Genomic DNA, 14882 nt, shown 5'->3' on the forward strand with positions numbered 1-14882 from the left:
TTCTGAAAGGCTGGAAACCCATCCCCTGCTCTAGTCTATGCGATTCTCGTAATTCCTTGCGTGCTACAAACCGTCATTCAGAGCCCATGCAAAACAACTCAAGATAATCCTCATGCTTATCCTCAGACCACAACGAGAAGTGGAGCAAAGGAGGATGTTTTTTACTGGGCTGTCTGCTTTAAATAGGCACTAGTCAAAGGCTGGAAGCAAAAAGAACCTTACATGCCAGCAACATGGCAGTGGTCAACCCTCTGTTCTTTGCCCCAATTAACAATACAAACTGTGTGCCTTCACACTCTTGAAAACTGATAACCTTGGTGGTTCATGTCAGTATGAATGGCAGTTTGTTCCTCTAATCCAAAATATGAATGCTTCTCACAATATGCTAAACTAATAGTCATGAAGTTTTAAATCTGTCATGCACCAGGGTCCAGAAACATAAGTTTCACTAACATGTCATCAAAGATGCATTGCACGTCAAACTTGTAAATCACAACATAGTAGGGGCTATTTCCCATCAATCCTGAAATACTTGCTTGACTAACTGAAATTATATCAATTTTCCTTGTTACATATATACTCTTAAAAGTTAATATAATCCAGATTTTAGATGCTCACGGGGTCCAGTCCCAATATTGTAAACACATGAGTGTGAAAACAGCTCCAGGATTATCCTCCAACCATACTGACTTAGTACTGTGCATGTGCAAGCATCCAGTACTGAATAACCAGCAGCCCATCCCTAGGGCTCCAGTGACACATCGAATTCACCATCTGGAAGGATATGAACATTTGTAAAAAAAAAAACCCAGAAAAGCGCATTCAATATATTCCTTGTATCCCATTATTGTGAAAGAGATTACACTTAATTAACTGAACAAAAGTTTTCCTTTTGGCTTTCTCAAACCAGCACAGTTCACAAGTTCTCTTACATTGAAATAAACAAAGCAATTTGTTATTTGGAAAAAAAACTCACGCATAAGAGAATCTCACCAGTTCTTTAAAAAGAACAGAACACAACAGGCTTAAGTGTCTAAGACAACATGGGTGAGCAACAAAGTGAAATTTCATTTTGTACAATGACTTGTCAGTGCACTGTTTGCAACTGTCACTTCTCACGATTAACTCCCTGTGTGACCACATTTGCACACATCGCTTTTGTCTTGCTGGAAGGGGACGCACTGCAGGGTATCTGAACCACACATCTTTCAAGCAGATTTCTGTCCTGTCCTCTGAACCATGAAACTGAACGAACGCGCACACCCATAATCCCGAACAGCCTTTTCATTTTTGCTGCATTTTGAATACTTCTTCCTCCTCCCAAGGAACAACAGCATCACTAGTAGGAAAGGTCTTCAGAAGGTAGTGGGGAGAACAGCAATTCAAGAGGCTACAGATCAAATGAGAAGGGGGTTGGGGGGAGTGCACCAAGCCAGAAGCTACCCTACAGCCTTCTGTTCTGATGTAGTGGGAAAGGAGAGCAAGACTGGGGGGAGCGGGGGTGGGGTGGAATGTGTACGTACGAAACAGACCCATAAGCAAATGGGGCTGAGCGGTGTGGGTGTGCACTCACTGGTGAAATAAACACCACGACTAGGTGAACTACGCTCGGCGGAAAACATGCTGCACAAGTTCGGTGCGCTCTGTAAAATCTGGTTCCAAAACAAGTCTCAATGTACTCACAGAGCCTTATTACTAAATAATTAGATGTGCCTAAGATTGCAGTCTGAATAGTGTAATTTATATTTTCTCACCAGGCTTTCCTCCTCGTCCCCGTTCTCTAAACTTAAATGTGAAGAGAGAGAGAAAGAGAGAGAGGGCACCCCACAAACTATCCAATGTCCCCCTTCCTGCCAATTATCTGGGGCACGACCGCATATTTTTTTAAAAAACGCCGTCTTGAGAAGCTACCGGCGCCCAACATGCGAGCAAATCGAGCCCGGCAAAAGCCTGAGGCCTACAGGGAATTGTGAAGCGGAGGAGCAGAAATGGTGGAAGAGGCGGCGCTGGCGGCAGAAGCAAAGGAGAACCCAAAAGGAGCCGAGAGCTTATGGCAGCAAAGCCGACCGCCCCTCACAAAAGACGCGTCGCCCTCCTCGCTTCCTTGCCGGCCTCCCTTCCCCGAGCGAGGCTGGGGAGAGCGGAAGGAGGAGAAGGCCTCAGCCTCCACCCTATTGTTCCTCCTGCCGAGGGGCTCCCTCGCTCACCTCACGGCGGCAGCTGCTCTCAGCTGCGGGCGACAGACGCGGCCGTGGCGCCCACCGTCTTCTCTTCCAGCCAGAGCAGCGGCAGCAGCAGCAAGAGGCGTCCGGCCGCGGCCTCTGCTTCTTCCCCCCTCTGGCCCGCTGCTGCTCCCGCGGCTGCCTTTGCAGCAGGGGCCATCTTGGGTTTCTCTGTGCTGGCCTCAGCAGCGCGGCCCTGCCTCGGCTAAGCTGCCACTAAACGCGTTGCTCGCTTGGCAGCCACCTCGCCCTCCCCTTCCTGCTGACTCGCGGGGCGGAGCGGCCGCCGTCTCGGCCTCCTCCTGCTTCACCAAACGCTCAAGGTGGTGCTTCCTTTCCTTCTCTTACCCAAAAGTGGAAGCGAAGGGAGGAGAAGAAAAGAAAGCACAATGTTTTGTGTGGCTGACGACGGAAAAATTAGACTCCCCAAAAGAAGCCATTCGTTTTGGAACCCATTCGGATAGTTGTTAGGGTGTTTATTTTAACCTAATTAAAAATGTTGTCGATCATGTTGAGATTAGGTTTCCCGGAGAAAAGCAACTAATTTAATAATAATGTCTATAACTATAATGTGTGGCAGAAAAATTAAGACTTTCCCCAAACCATTTGTTTTGAAACAAGCCACATTTGGACAGTCGTTAGGGTTTTTTTTTTAATTTAAAAAATGTTGTCGATCATTTTGAGATGAGGTTTCCTGGATTTGTCGCTGGGTGATCAAGCTTCATGTGACTTTTGTCAGCCATTCACATTGCTAGGCAGGACAACTCAATAGTGGACTCTCTTGAGTCATCACATAGCACCCCTGTCCACAGTGGTGCCTCAATCCATTTTGCCTCAACAAAGTGTTCGAAGAATGGGGGATGCTGCACATAAATCTGTTCACAAATCTGTTCACTTCACAGCAGAACCTACTGCTCCCAAGTTGGGTTTGGGAAGGGCTCCATGGGGGATGCTTTTCAAGTTCATTGGACAGGGCCACTCCTTTACATAGTCCCACAATTTGCCCTCCTCGGCAAGGTCATTATGAAGACACAATCATTGTGTCCAGGGCACTTGGTCTCCTTACGAACAGTCCCTATGTATCAACCTTATTGAATTAAGAACAGTTTGGAAGAGTTTGGATTTATATCTCCCCTTTCTACAGATCGGCTTCATATAGATATTGAATAACATAGGAGACAGGACCAAGCCCAGAAGAACACAAGAGAGCTACCAGGGACCCCCCCCCATCTCTACTTTCTGTCCCCCCTCCCCATCTCTACTTTCTGGACCCTGTCACTGAGGTAGGATGAGAACCACTGCATTACAGTGGGCCCCAAATATAACTACATTAGACATGCAATGGAATACAGTTTTTACTGTCATGATTGTAATGTTGCATGTTTAATTGTAACCCACCCTGAGACTGTGGTAAAGGTGGATCATAAATGTAAATAGAAATGTAAAAATGTAAATAGAATATATTGCCCCTTTTTTGATTGTAAGTTGCAACAGAGAGTGAATGTCTTTAACATTAGCTAGCTCCTTTCTTTTTTGAGGAGTTACTCTGTTTTCAGGCTTTGGTGAAAACCTATCCAGCAGCAGTTATAATGTGTAAAACTATTATTTGCTAATTGCCAGGAAACTTTGTGTTGCAAATTAGTAGAAACATTTCCATTTCACAGTTTAGATTAAATTCCATATAATAATGAAGTTACCATTCCCAAACATTGCAAACATCAACAAGACCATCCCATGTATGAAATTTGCCTCATCTCCACAGCACCAACGGGAATCACTACAGTCCTCATACATCCTAGAAGTCCTTACTGATGAAAGATGCCCATTGATGAAGCATCATACAGATGTTTTCCTGAAAGATTATACTATCTGAACAATCTGAGCCACTTGACTCAATCTGAGTCAATGAGAAAACCCACATATTCATATTGATCTCCCAACATAGGAGCAGAAAAAATCTTGAGAATAAAATAAAAAGAATCTTGAATGGAAAAGAAAAATAAAAAAATAAGGGAGTTACTCTTTCATTGAATATCCCAGGCAGGTGTGCATCATGGCTGTCCACCTTTGGTTTTGCTACAGAGGCAGACTTCCTTGCATCTCTAGGTTTGAAAACCTCTGGTAATGATGAAGCAGGAAGCAAATCCTCCCATATCTTTCAAAATTGAAGCAAATACTTTCCTCCACTTTTCTTGGAGGAGGTGGTGCTTCAGAACAGACAGGAAGAATCACCTTTGCTTCTGCAGGGAGCACCTAATGAAGAAGCTGCCTTCATAGTGGGAAAGTTCTGGGCTTGAAATCCCCAAAGATTTCAGGAACCTCTAGATATTTTATGATTGGCCCAGCCCCATGGCAGCCATTTTAGAATTCCCCTCAAAGGCAGCTGTGCCCATGTTTTACTGTGATGCCCATTCCCCTTCCTCAAAATTCCAAAACTGTCTACAGGCTCACCAAATTATGACATGATTTGCAAGAATACTCCAGATCATAGCACAATCAATTTTTAATCATTTTTAAAGTAGGAAGTTCACTGACTATATCTATGGTCAGTTTTTCCTTCCAAGTCATTTTGATAAATATATCGTTTCAGAGAGTAGCCACGTTGGACTGCTATAAAACAATTATATTAGAGTTCAGTAGCACCTAGAGAGCAATCGGAGTTTTAAAATATAAGCTTTCAAGAGTCAAAGGTCCCTTGTCCGTTAATTAGTTGTATCTCTCCCTGCCAGAACTGAAAGCTCTAGATTTTAAGTATATTATTAAACCATATTGCTGCAAGAAGGTAACCACTGAAATTTTTGTATCCTTAACTGATGTTTTGCTGCCCTCTTCTGTTTAATTATATAACTTTTGAAAGCCTGTGGAGGCTGTCTACAACACAAAATAACAACTCCTGTTTCCTTAATATTTTAGCTATGCCATGGTCATGTCCTCTGCATCTTTACTCAGAAGTAAATCTTAAGTTGAGGTAAGAACGACAACCTTAGTTCCCCAGAAACATGGGGAATAGGAGATAGGATTCTCAAATAATTGAAATACGGAGATTCGAAAGCAGAGGAGTTATATTCAGTACTGAATCAATTCCTGATGCGCAGGCTCTCTTGCACTCAATTTGGAGTTCGTTCAGTATTCAAAAACATTCTTTGTGAGTATCCAGGGGAAATCTGTTTGTTTTCTCTGTGGTTTTTTTTCTGATTCATTATGTTGACATCCATGAGGGCTAATAGCGCCACATACATTATTGTTATTATTTGGATTGGAGATAACATTTTTAATGGATGTTGGTGGATGTTTTATAACTGTTTTATATTTTGTAACTATTTGCTGTTGTTTGCTGCCCTGAACCCTGTTGGGGAGGGCAGGGTATAAATAGAAATATAAAACAAACAAACAAACATTACTGGGAATTGTATTTTTGGCTTCACCTTCCATAAATCCATCCTTCAGCACCAGCTGTGGCAGATAGTTGCTTAGAAACTTAACTGCCTTCATAAACAAAGACATCTGGGAATAATTTATTTATTTGTTTACATTATTTGTATTTATTTACTTATTCAAGGCAGATTACACCATGAGTCAGTATAATCAATAAAAATAAGGAGGAACCATGGGACTATGAGAAATGATGTGGCTAGGTTGACATGTTTCCTTCTCCGTGTGTCTACTGGGCCAAAAGTAATGTGGGGTTTTGAATCTACATCTACAGAGTTCTTTTGAGTACAATAAATCTAGGGTACCTATTAGCTATGCTATGGAATAGTGGGGATCTGTGCTCCCTTTTCAGGGTGATTGCCTGATGTCAGGGGACTATGCCCTCATCATTCAATTTTGGTTGGCTGTGTCCACATGTACCATTCACAGGAGCATCCGTAGAATGCTGCTATGTGATTGGTGGATGTTGGCACAATTGCTGTGGTCTCCAGTGTAATCACTATGTTTTCTAAAACTTGGAGAGGGTATTTCTGTCACTTATTTCTCCTCTGCAGAACAGCCACAGAATAATGACTAAGGATGGTGACACTTTGCCAATGTCAGCTGGTGTCAGGTTTTTAGAATGAAGTTGCATGAGCCCCATGTTGTACAGAACAAATGCACAAACAGCCAGTTGGAGTAATGGTTGGTGTGTCACAATAATATCTGGGAGACCCATGCCACACACCTGGTTACCCCCATCTACCAGGCAAGTAGAATTAATTATGCCTGAAAATGTATAAGCAGCTTGGAGTAAGGTAATTGCATGCAGACCTGGAAAAAAAATCCTGTGCCTTTAACAGATGCTTAATGTGTAGAAATGGTTAGATTTCCATGGCATGGAGGTAAATAACATCACGTGATAAATACATTAAACTTCTATGCGTGGGACAATATATTTTTCTACAGGTCTGTCAGCCACCTTCCCCACAACCAACATCCAGGACAAAACTGATCAGCTTTTAAAGTTGCTGGTAACTTTATCGACATATAATTGTGATGAAGATTGCAGTATAAAACAGCCGAATATGTTCATATGGTGAGTAGACATCCCAAAGATGTTTCCCAACCCATCTATGTTGGATACTTTCACTGGAGATGCCAGGAATTGTCCGTGAGACTGTCTGTATGCAGAGTATTGGATGTATAATGGTTGTTGTTTTTTCAACCAGATTGGCTTTGGGCTGGATTTCTAGAGCCTACAGGTCTACTATTTTGCCCTAGTTTTATTTCTTTGCATTGAACAATTTATCCTCATTTTGTATCCTAACAGTTACATATGATTCTGTGCCATCTTGTTCCTGGTCTTAATTTGTTCTTGGCAGACAGATACTTATGTATTTCCCTTCAGCATGAAAATAAATTATACAAGGACCTTTGTTTTAGATTGGTCATCCAGCAACAGAGGAAAAATCTGTCAGTTCTACTTTTCTGCTCCTCTTTCTCTCTCCCTCTACCTATCAACCTAATTGCAATGTCTTTTACAATCTGTATTTTTTGTCCTTACAGCAGTTTTGTGATGCAGTATTCCATAATGTCTATGGCCCCTTCTGCACACGCAAAATAATGCGTTTTCAAAACACTTTCACAACTGTTTGCAAGTGGATTTTGCCATTCCGCACAGCTTCAAAGAGCACTGAAAGCAGTTTGATAGTGCATTATTCTGCATGTGCGGAATGAGCCTATGTTTAACTGAGGTTGAGAGGTCAGTGATTAGTCCAAGGTTGATTAGTTACACAATGTCATATGCATCCTAAGTCCAAGTTTCTAGCAAGATCTCTGGTTCCAAAGTCCAAGGCTCCAATCTTATTGTATACTTACTCCAGAGTTATCCTTATTGACTCAATGAGTTTTACTTCTGAGTAATCATATATGGGATAAGGATACATATTTTCCTTTCCCTTCCCAGAAACCAAGTAGTATCATCTTTGCTACTCCCAGCAAAAATTGAAAGTCAGGGATGCTAATCAACATACCACAAAATTATTTTCAGCTCAGTCAAAATGTCTCTCCATTGGCAAGAAATAATTTACGGCAAGAGAAACAGAGAGACATTTTGAAGATCTGGACACAATTATGGATTGGATGAAAGACATTGGAGCCAAAGAAGAAACATGGGAGAAGAGAGTACAAAGAATGAACTTATTGCTGCTTACTTAAATAAATTAGAAATAAAACTGAGAGGGCGGGGGGGGGGGGGGGGGAAAAAATGGGGGAAAGTATGGTTTGGAATATGTCAACAAGAATGCATATATTGTATAAATGTACTGAAATTTCAAACTATACAATACAAAAATTTAAAAAAATGTCTCTCCATTGATTCTGAACTACTGCTGTCCTCCAGGATTAAATACTTGGGCAGAGTATCTTTCCAAAAGCATCATTAGTCAAACTTTCTTATTCAATGAAAGCCAAAATAGGATAGCTGCTGTTCTCTTTGCTTGTACCAAAAAAAAGCCAATAAGGTGAGAATATTGGACTAAGATTTGCAAGACACAGGTCTGAATTCTCACTCTGCCATGGAAGCTTGCTGGGCAAGGATGGACCATTCACTTTTTCTCAGCCTACCGTACCCCACAAAGTTTCCATTGGGGATAAAAAGTTGGAGGGAACAATGATGTTATAATCCTCTTTGGGTTCCAACTGAAAACACAAACAGGTATATTTTAGTGGTGTAGTGTCTAAGAGCAGGTGGACTATAATCTGCAGAACTGTGTTTGATTCCCCTCTTCTCAACATGAGTAGTGGAGTCTTATCTGGTGAACCAGATTTGTTTCTTCACTCCTACATTCCTGCTGTGTGACCTCAGGCTAGTCAGTTCTTCAAAACTCTCTCTGCTTCCCCAACCTCACAAGGTGTCTGTTGGAGGGAGAGGAAGGGAAAGGAGTCTCCTTTCAGGAGAGAAAGGGTGGGTATACATCCAAACTCTTATTTTTATAGGTTGTTTTACAGCAATAGCAGACAATACAGCATACTGGCTGTTGTGGGTTGTCCATGTTGTGTGGCTGTAATTCTAGTAGTTTTCACTCCTTATGTTTTATCCACGTTCAACAAATCAAAGTAATTTACTTCTAAAGTAAATATGGGAGTAAAGTGCAGTTTGAGCATAACAATAAGATGCGATTGGGTTATGGAATTCGCTGCTAACAGATGTGGAAATGGCCAATTGTTTAGCTGTCTAAAAGTGAATTAGGCAAATTTTAGAAGACAGGTAATCAATTGTGTAAAATAAAATCAATCAGTTACTAAATTGAACTAGCATGTTGAGAGGCAGAAACCCTCTGAATGCCAGCGCTATGGGCAACAACAGGAATAGACTTTGGCTTTCATGTCCTTGCTTGAAGGTCTTCCAGCAGCAGACCCCCATACACACATACATACACTACACATGGTTTCAATGGGATTTACTCTGCACTAGCATTGCCAAGTCTGTCTTGGGAACTATCTGGAGATTCCAACTGTGTCAGTGGGGACAGGATGCCAGACCCGAAGCAAACATAGGTGTCAAACTTGCACCCCTCCAGATGTTATGGACTACAGTTCCCATCATCCCCTGCTGGCATCATGCTGGCAATGGATGATGGGAACTGTAGTCCATAACATCTGGAGGGGTGTGAGTTTGACACCTGTGCCAGAGGAATTGATCTCTGTTGTCTGGAGATCAGGTGTAATTTCAGAACTTCAGACCATGCCTTGACGTTGGTAATTGTTCCCCAATAAACACTGTTTAGGATGCACAACATAAAGTAGGGCCAGGCCACCATAAATGTTTCCATGCTCTGCTTCCCAGAATAACTGCAGATCATGTCAATCTGCAGCAGCAAAATAAAAAGAGAAGTGCACCTAAAGGCAGCTAAAATGTACTTCTTGCTCCAGAATGAATGTTTAGTCTTTTCACTGCTGCAGGGCTCCTGCTTTTTGTTATTTTTCCAGCCTTGAGGGGGCTTAATGTTTTCTAAAGTGTGCATGCCAATAAAACGTTATTGTGGTTGTGGTTACCAGCGCTATGGGCAACAACAGGAATAGACTTTGGCTTTTATTTAATTTATTTTGTGAGCTGCCTCTGGCATTGCATTTTACAAATTTATTTAATTTTACAGATTTAATTTAGTTTGCGAGCCTCCTCTGGCATTGCATTTTATACATTTTATTTAATTTTACACATTTTATTTATTTTGCGAGCCTCCTCTGGCATTGCATTTTACAAGTTTCAGCCAGCCTCACAAAGTTTACACCGAGGATAAAAAGTTGGAGGAGCTAATCTCTACACTTCGTGCATAACTTTCCAAGTAAGGGGGAAAGCCCCCAGTCACCCATCCGGAGGACGCGTGGCGAGAGGGGTGGGGGTAACAGAAACGAAAGCAGCAACTCTGCCTTATTCGTTCCGCAGTCTCGGGGGTGGAGCCAGAGAATGGCGGTCGTGGGGACGGAGAGAGAAAGCGAGAGCAGCGAACCTCGTTTTTTTCCTATCTCCCTCCTCTCCCCGGCTTATTAAAACTTTCTGCCGGTTTTCCATCACACACACACCCCCGCCCCGTCCCGCTCACGGCGCGTCATTTTCGCCGTTGGAATGTCGCGCGAGCCCGTTCCGAAGTCGCTCGTGCGCCTGCGCGACCGTCGGCTCGCTGCCGCTCTCTTTCCCCTCCTCCTTCCTAGTCCTCTTCACCGCTGGGAGGACGGAGCGGGCGGGCCCGCTGAGCGAACACAACAACCCCGAGGAGGGAGTGAGGCGCTGGCTGGCGAGGAGCGGGGCGGGCGGGGGCCACGCAGGCTTTCCCGCCAGGTTGGCCCCCCACCACCCCAGTGCTTTGTCCCATGAGACAAGGTAGCCCTTAACTGGGGTTGGAATGCTGGGAAGGGGAGGGGAAAAGGCACTTGGAAAGGGAAAGAGGAATGAATAGGGCGAGGGGTGGGACGTTTGCTTGGGCTGAGGGTCGCCTGCAAACTTCTTTGGGTGTAAACAGACTTGCATGTAAGGGGGAGGGGGAGAGGAAGGGATCTGTTTGCCTTGTATTTGTTTTTTATTTCGTTTATGCCCCATAACTGACTGGAGCGGAACTGTTTGGGCAAGTGGGCAAGCTGGTGCCTACAGCTGAAACGGGCCAGCAAAAACTTCTGACTTAATCAAACTAGAGTTCGGTGTCACTGGCAAATTTTCTTCCAGCGCGAGCTTTCTGGAATCAGAGCTCACTTCGTCAGATGGGTTTGGATTTGACATTATCCCTCCCCTTCCTACCCCTTGCCAGCCTGCTATGGATTGAAATCACGATTTGCTGTGCCCAAGGATTTGCGTGTTTCGGGATATTATTGTGACGTCTGGTCTGTATCCATTCAAAGCGTGAAGGAGAAAATGAGAACGGGGAATGCTAATGTTTGCTTTTCTTTCTTTTTTTCCCTTTTTGGCTAGGCTGGGATTGGAGCCTGGCAGCTGGTGATGGTTACTTGGCATGCCGTTTATTTGGCTGCAGTCCCGAACTGCACTTGGGAGTATGTTGTTCTTAGGGGAAGACAGAGCTGGAATTGAGATAACACTTGCTGGATGCATAGCCATGGGAAAGGCTTCCTTTTCTTGTGAATGTTGTCCAAGAGATGCTTTGTTTGGGTGCTGTTTGTTTCCGGCCGTGAAAGCCTTCGACAATACATTGAACATCTCTACGGGGAGAAATTGTTCCAAGATGCTTTGTTGTTCTGTAATGTAGCGTCTGGAAGTAAACCTGTGAAGTGGTACCTCCCATCTTCTGCCTTGATGACCCCCTTCCCCACAGTATTCTTACTTTCATTCTTTGTAGTGGTTTAATGACTGATGGCCAGTGGAAAACACTTCTGACAAATAGTTGCTATTTTTGTTTCTCTTGCCTTGTAAAGTTCTTTTTCTGTAGGCAGAGAAGTCCTAAAGCTGTGGTAGCGAACCTTTGGCACTCCAGATGTTATGGACTACAATTCCCATCAACCCCTGCCAATTGGCCATGCTGGCAGGGGATTATGGGAATTGTAGTCCATAACATCTGGAGTGCCAAAGGTTCCCCACCACTGTCCTAAAGTATAGGTGTCAAACTCGTGGCCCTCCAGATGTTATGGACTACAGCTCACATCATCCCCTGCCAGCATCATTCTGGCAGTGGATGATGGGAACTGTAGTCCATAACATCTGGAGGGCCGCGAGTTTGACACCTGTGTCCTAAAGTGATTAAGAATTGACAGAATGTACACAATTAGTCAAGTTGCTGTGTTGTGAGTTTTTAAATGCATTTAAGATTGGAATATCACAAGAAAGCAAAATACTTACCATTGTCTGTTTTACTGGCCTGTGTTTCAAGAATGACTTGTTTTTTGTGGAAGTTAAAAGCATAGGAGGATGCCTTCTAAAGTGAACTGTTGGAGAATGCCTTTTAAATTGAGCAGACAAATTGCTGTATGGGTCTGTTTATTGTTCAGACTTCTGCAGCACACTTTCTGGATTGTTGAGGTGATGTCACAGTCCAGAATTTTTAAAAAGTGCCTTTCTAGCCATCTCAGGTTACGATCGAGCACATTAGGGGTGCCTGTATTTAATGTGGTGGAAGGTGACATGGTCAGAAAAAGTCTTGATTTTGTAGGAAAACAGTGATTTCACCAGCACTGCTCCTGAGATTAAAAGTTCAGTTCCATGTGCATGTACCAGGGAATAGTTTCACTGACCTCAGTAGGAGTAAACAGGTTTCTTGTTATGTGTCTAATCTATGTATGTCATCATATGATTAGGAGGACTCCTATGTCCAGTTTCCTTACTATGTCATTCATAGGAATGCCTGGGAATGGTTTGAAAAGATATGTGTGAGTAACCAAGTGTTAATTGTTGTAACACCATAGTTAATCAATTTTTTCCACGCTGTATTTTGTGCAGGAGTTTTGATTAATCATATAGCTCATGTTTAAGAGTAGCAGGTTCAGGTTTGGGTAGCAAGGCTGGTGAAAACACCTGGCAGTGGCTGTTAAGGGTTTCTGGCAGAGTAATCATGGGCTGGGTGGTCCAGCGGTGGCATTTGTGCAAAAGAGCTTCAAACAATACATAATTATGTTCAGCTGAGAACAGTATCCCAGTTTCAAGTGATCCTACTACTACAAATGTGAGGGTCTTTCTGTATTTTAGCAATTACATGCAGAATCTTTTATTAAAAGGGGGGTTGAAAATACAGAGTGAATTCTTATTTACCTACATACTTACCTTAGCATCCTGCTTCCTAACCACATTGGCCTACAACGTTAATACAATGCAACTGACGTCATTAAAAAAATACAAACATCTTTCAGTATAACAATTAAAACTGTAAAATAAAGAGGCTGTTGGTGAGGAGAGATTGAAAATGAAATGTTACTACTAAACCAGGAACACAATACCACCACCACCCCACTCTTCTCAGACAGCCCCCTTTCATTTTTCCCACAGGGAGGGCATTTAGTTCCTCTGAAAGTGGGAAAAGCATAGGGATGGTTTGTGCAACACTCTGGGCTGTTGTAGGAGCAGGTGCATGATGGAGTGTCTGCCCTCTTTCTCCCCCCCCCCCATTTGATTCTTTGTCACAGGGTGTTAACATGCCTGCTAGTATGGGATAGCGTTCAGTCCATCTGAATGAAAAGCAGGTGGTATCTTTGATCATATGTAGGATAGTGACAAACTGTAGCATTATTCAGTAGTGATCTTTAAAGCACAAAGAAGTCTGCAGATTGGTATTTGAATCACCTGTGAATCTGCCTCATCCATTCATATCAGCAGATCCTCTTCTCTGGGTGCCCCTGCCTTTCAGAAGTCAGAAGTAGTTCTCTGGAATTGTGCTCTTCTTATGGAACATCCTCCAGGATTCTTACATCTTTGTCACATTTTATTTGTGTAGAAATCTAAGCTCCAGACTATCCTGTTTTCCAGAATGTTTGATAATTAAAATTTGTGTGCATTTCTTGTGTTTCTGGCGCTTCAGATTTTTATGGGCTGGAGTCTTCGTGGATGCTGTTAATACTGGTTATTTTTTTAATTCTTGGCTGGATCCTATTAATCCATTCGGCTAGCAGCCGATCTCTTCTCTGGCACAAGAAACATGGAGAAAAATAATGAAATGGCTTCCTGGGATCCAAAATATGAAAGCCCTCTCAACCGCCCCTTGGAGTAGAAGGGTGACACTTTTTTCTAAAAAAAAAAAGCTAGCGGTATGCTGTGTGACAAAGTGTGAAGTGGAAATCGTATGGTAATCTTTCTAATCTATTGCATTGTGCCTTTCAAAATATCTTGTGCGATGTGCAGTTGTGGTTCCACGCACTCCTTCCTCACCGATTCTTCCTGTGTGTCATCACTTGTTTGGGTGGATTCAAGAGCTACATTTGAATTCTGATGCCCACCTAAAACCATCTTCTGAACATTCCACCACTTGGCTTGTCCCTAATTACCAAGTGTTTTGTGACAGCTCCTTTCACTCTGTCCAAATTCTAATAGGCAGATACAGATTTGTTTCAGTGGGGAAATGAAAAAAATCTCAGTTTATTTAACTCTGGGGGTTATTTTTCCAGTGAAATTGTGCTGATCTGTTGTTCAGTTCCACGGTGTTGCCATGAACCTGACTTTTACAGTGATGAGATCATTGTATAGTTGAAGGTTTTCTTGTTTTACGTATAAATCTCTGTAGTGTTTTGAAATCTCTAATCCTCTAAAAGTATTCCTAGTAAAATGCCGTCTGGTGGTTTGATTTGTTTTACTGAGTAAATACTTGCAGTAAATACCACATAATCCGGATGGTTCAGCTCATGTGGATCTGAATGTTTAATTTAGTGTGTCTTACCAGCAGGGTTCTGCTCTGCTGGTGTTAATATTGACCTTATGAAGACAAATTGAAAGCAAAACGATACTACTGTAATGCCGACATGCACTCCTCCACTGCTGACACCTGTGAACATCCAGCAGTCTCAGTGTGTTATGCTGCTACTGCTAATTCTGCTTGGAAGGAGTCAAGCCATACAGTTCAAATGCAGAAAGCCTCCATGATGTTACCTCCCGACTCGGTCCTCTAGACACAAACTTATCGCCAGTTTAAATCACAGTGGTATAGCCCTCATCCACATGGTAACTGTATGTTCCAGGAATCCTGACAGATGGTGATTTAAATCACCTCCCACCCCATCTGTGATTAGCAGCTCTTTTGACAGGGAAGGAAGAGCAGACAT

The 14882-nt window shown here is 42.8% G+C and overlaps 2 protein-coding genes across 5 annotated transcripts in view; one reads left to right on the forward strand and one right to left on the reverse strand.

Moving 5' to 3' along the window:
- Positions 1–2461, reverse strand: part of RC3H1 (ring finger and CCCH-type domains 1) — a 67665-nt gene extending 65204 nt beyond the window's left edge. For all 4 annotated transcript variants that reach the window (XM_048496507.1, XM_048496506.1, XM_048496505.1 and 1 more), the window contains exon 1: positions 2208–2461. The gene's annotated coding sequence lies outside the window, so the exon portion shown is untranslated. The remainder of the gene's footprint in view (positions 1–2207) is intronic.
- Positions 2462–10319: 7858 nt separating this feature from the next.
- Positions 10320–14882, forward strand: part of RABGAP1L (RAB GTPase activating protein 1 like) — a 189429-nt gene continuing 184866 nt past the window's right edge. The window contains 1 exon segment of the mRNA XM_048496483.1: positions 10320–10518. The gene's annotated coding sequence lies outside the window, so the exon portion shown is untranslated.

Source organism: Sphaerodactylus townsendi, linkage group LG05, assembly GCF_021028975.2.
Source record: "Sphaerodactylus townsendi isolate TG3544 linkage group LG05, MPM_Stown_v2.3, whole genome shotgun sequence".
In the NCBI taxonomy this organism is placed as follows: domain Eukaryota; kingdom Metazoa; phylum Chordata; class Lepidosauria; order Squamata; family Sphaerodactylidae; genus Sphaerodactylus; species Sphaerodactylus townsendi.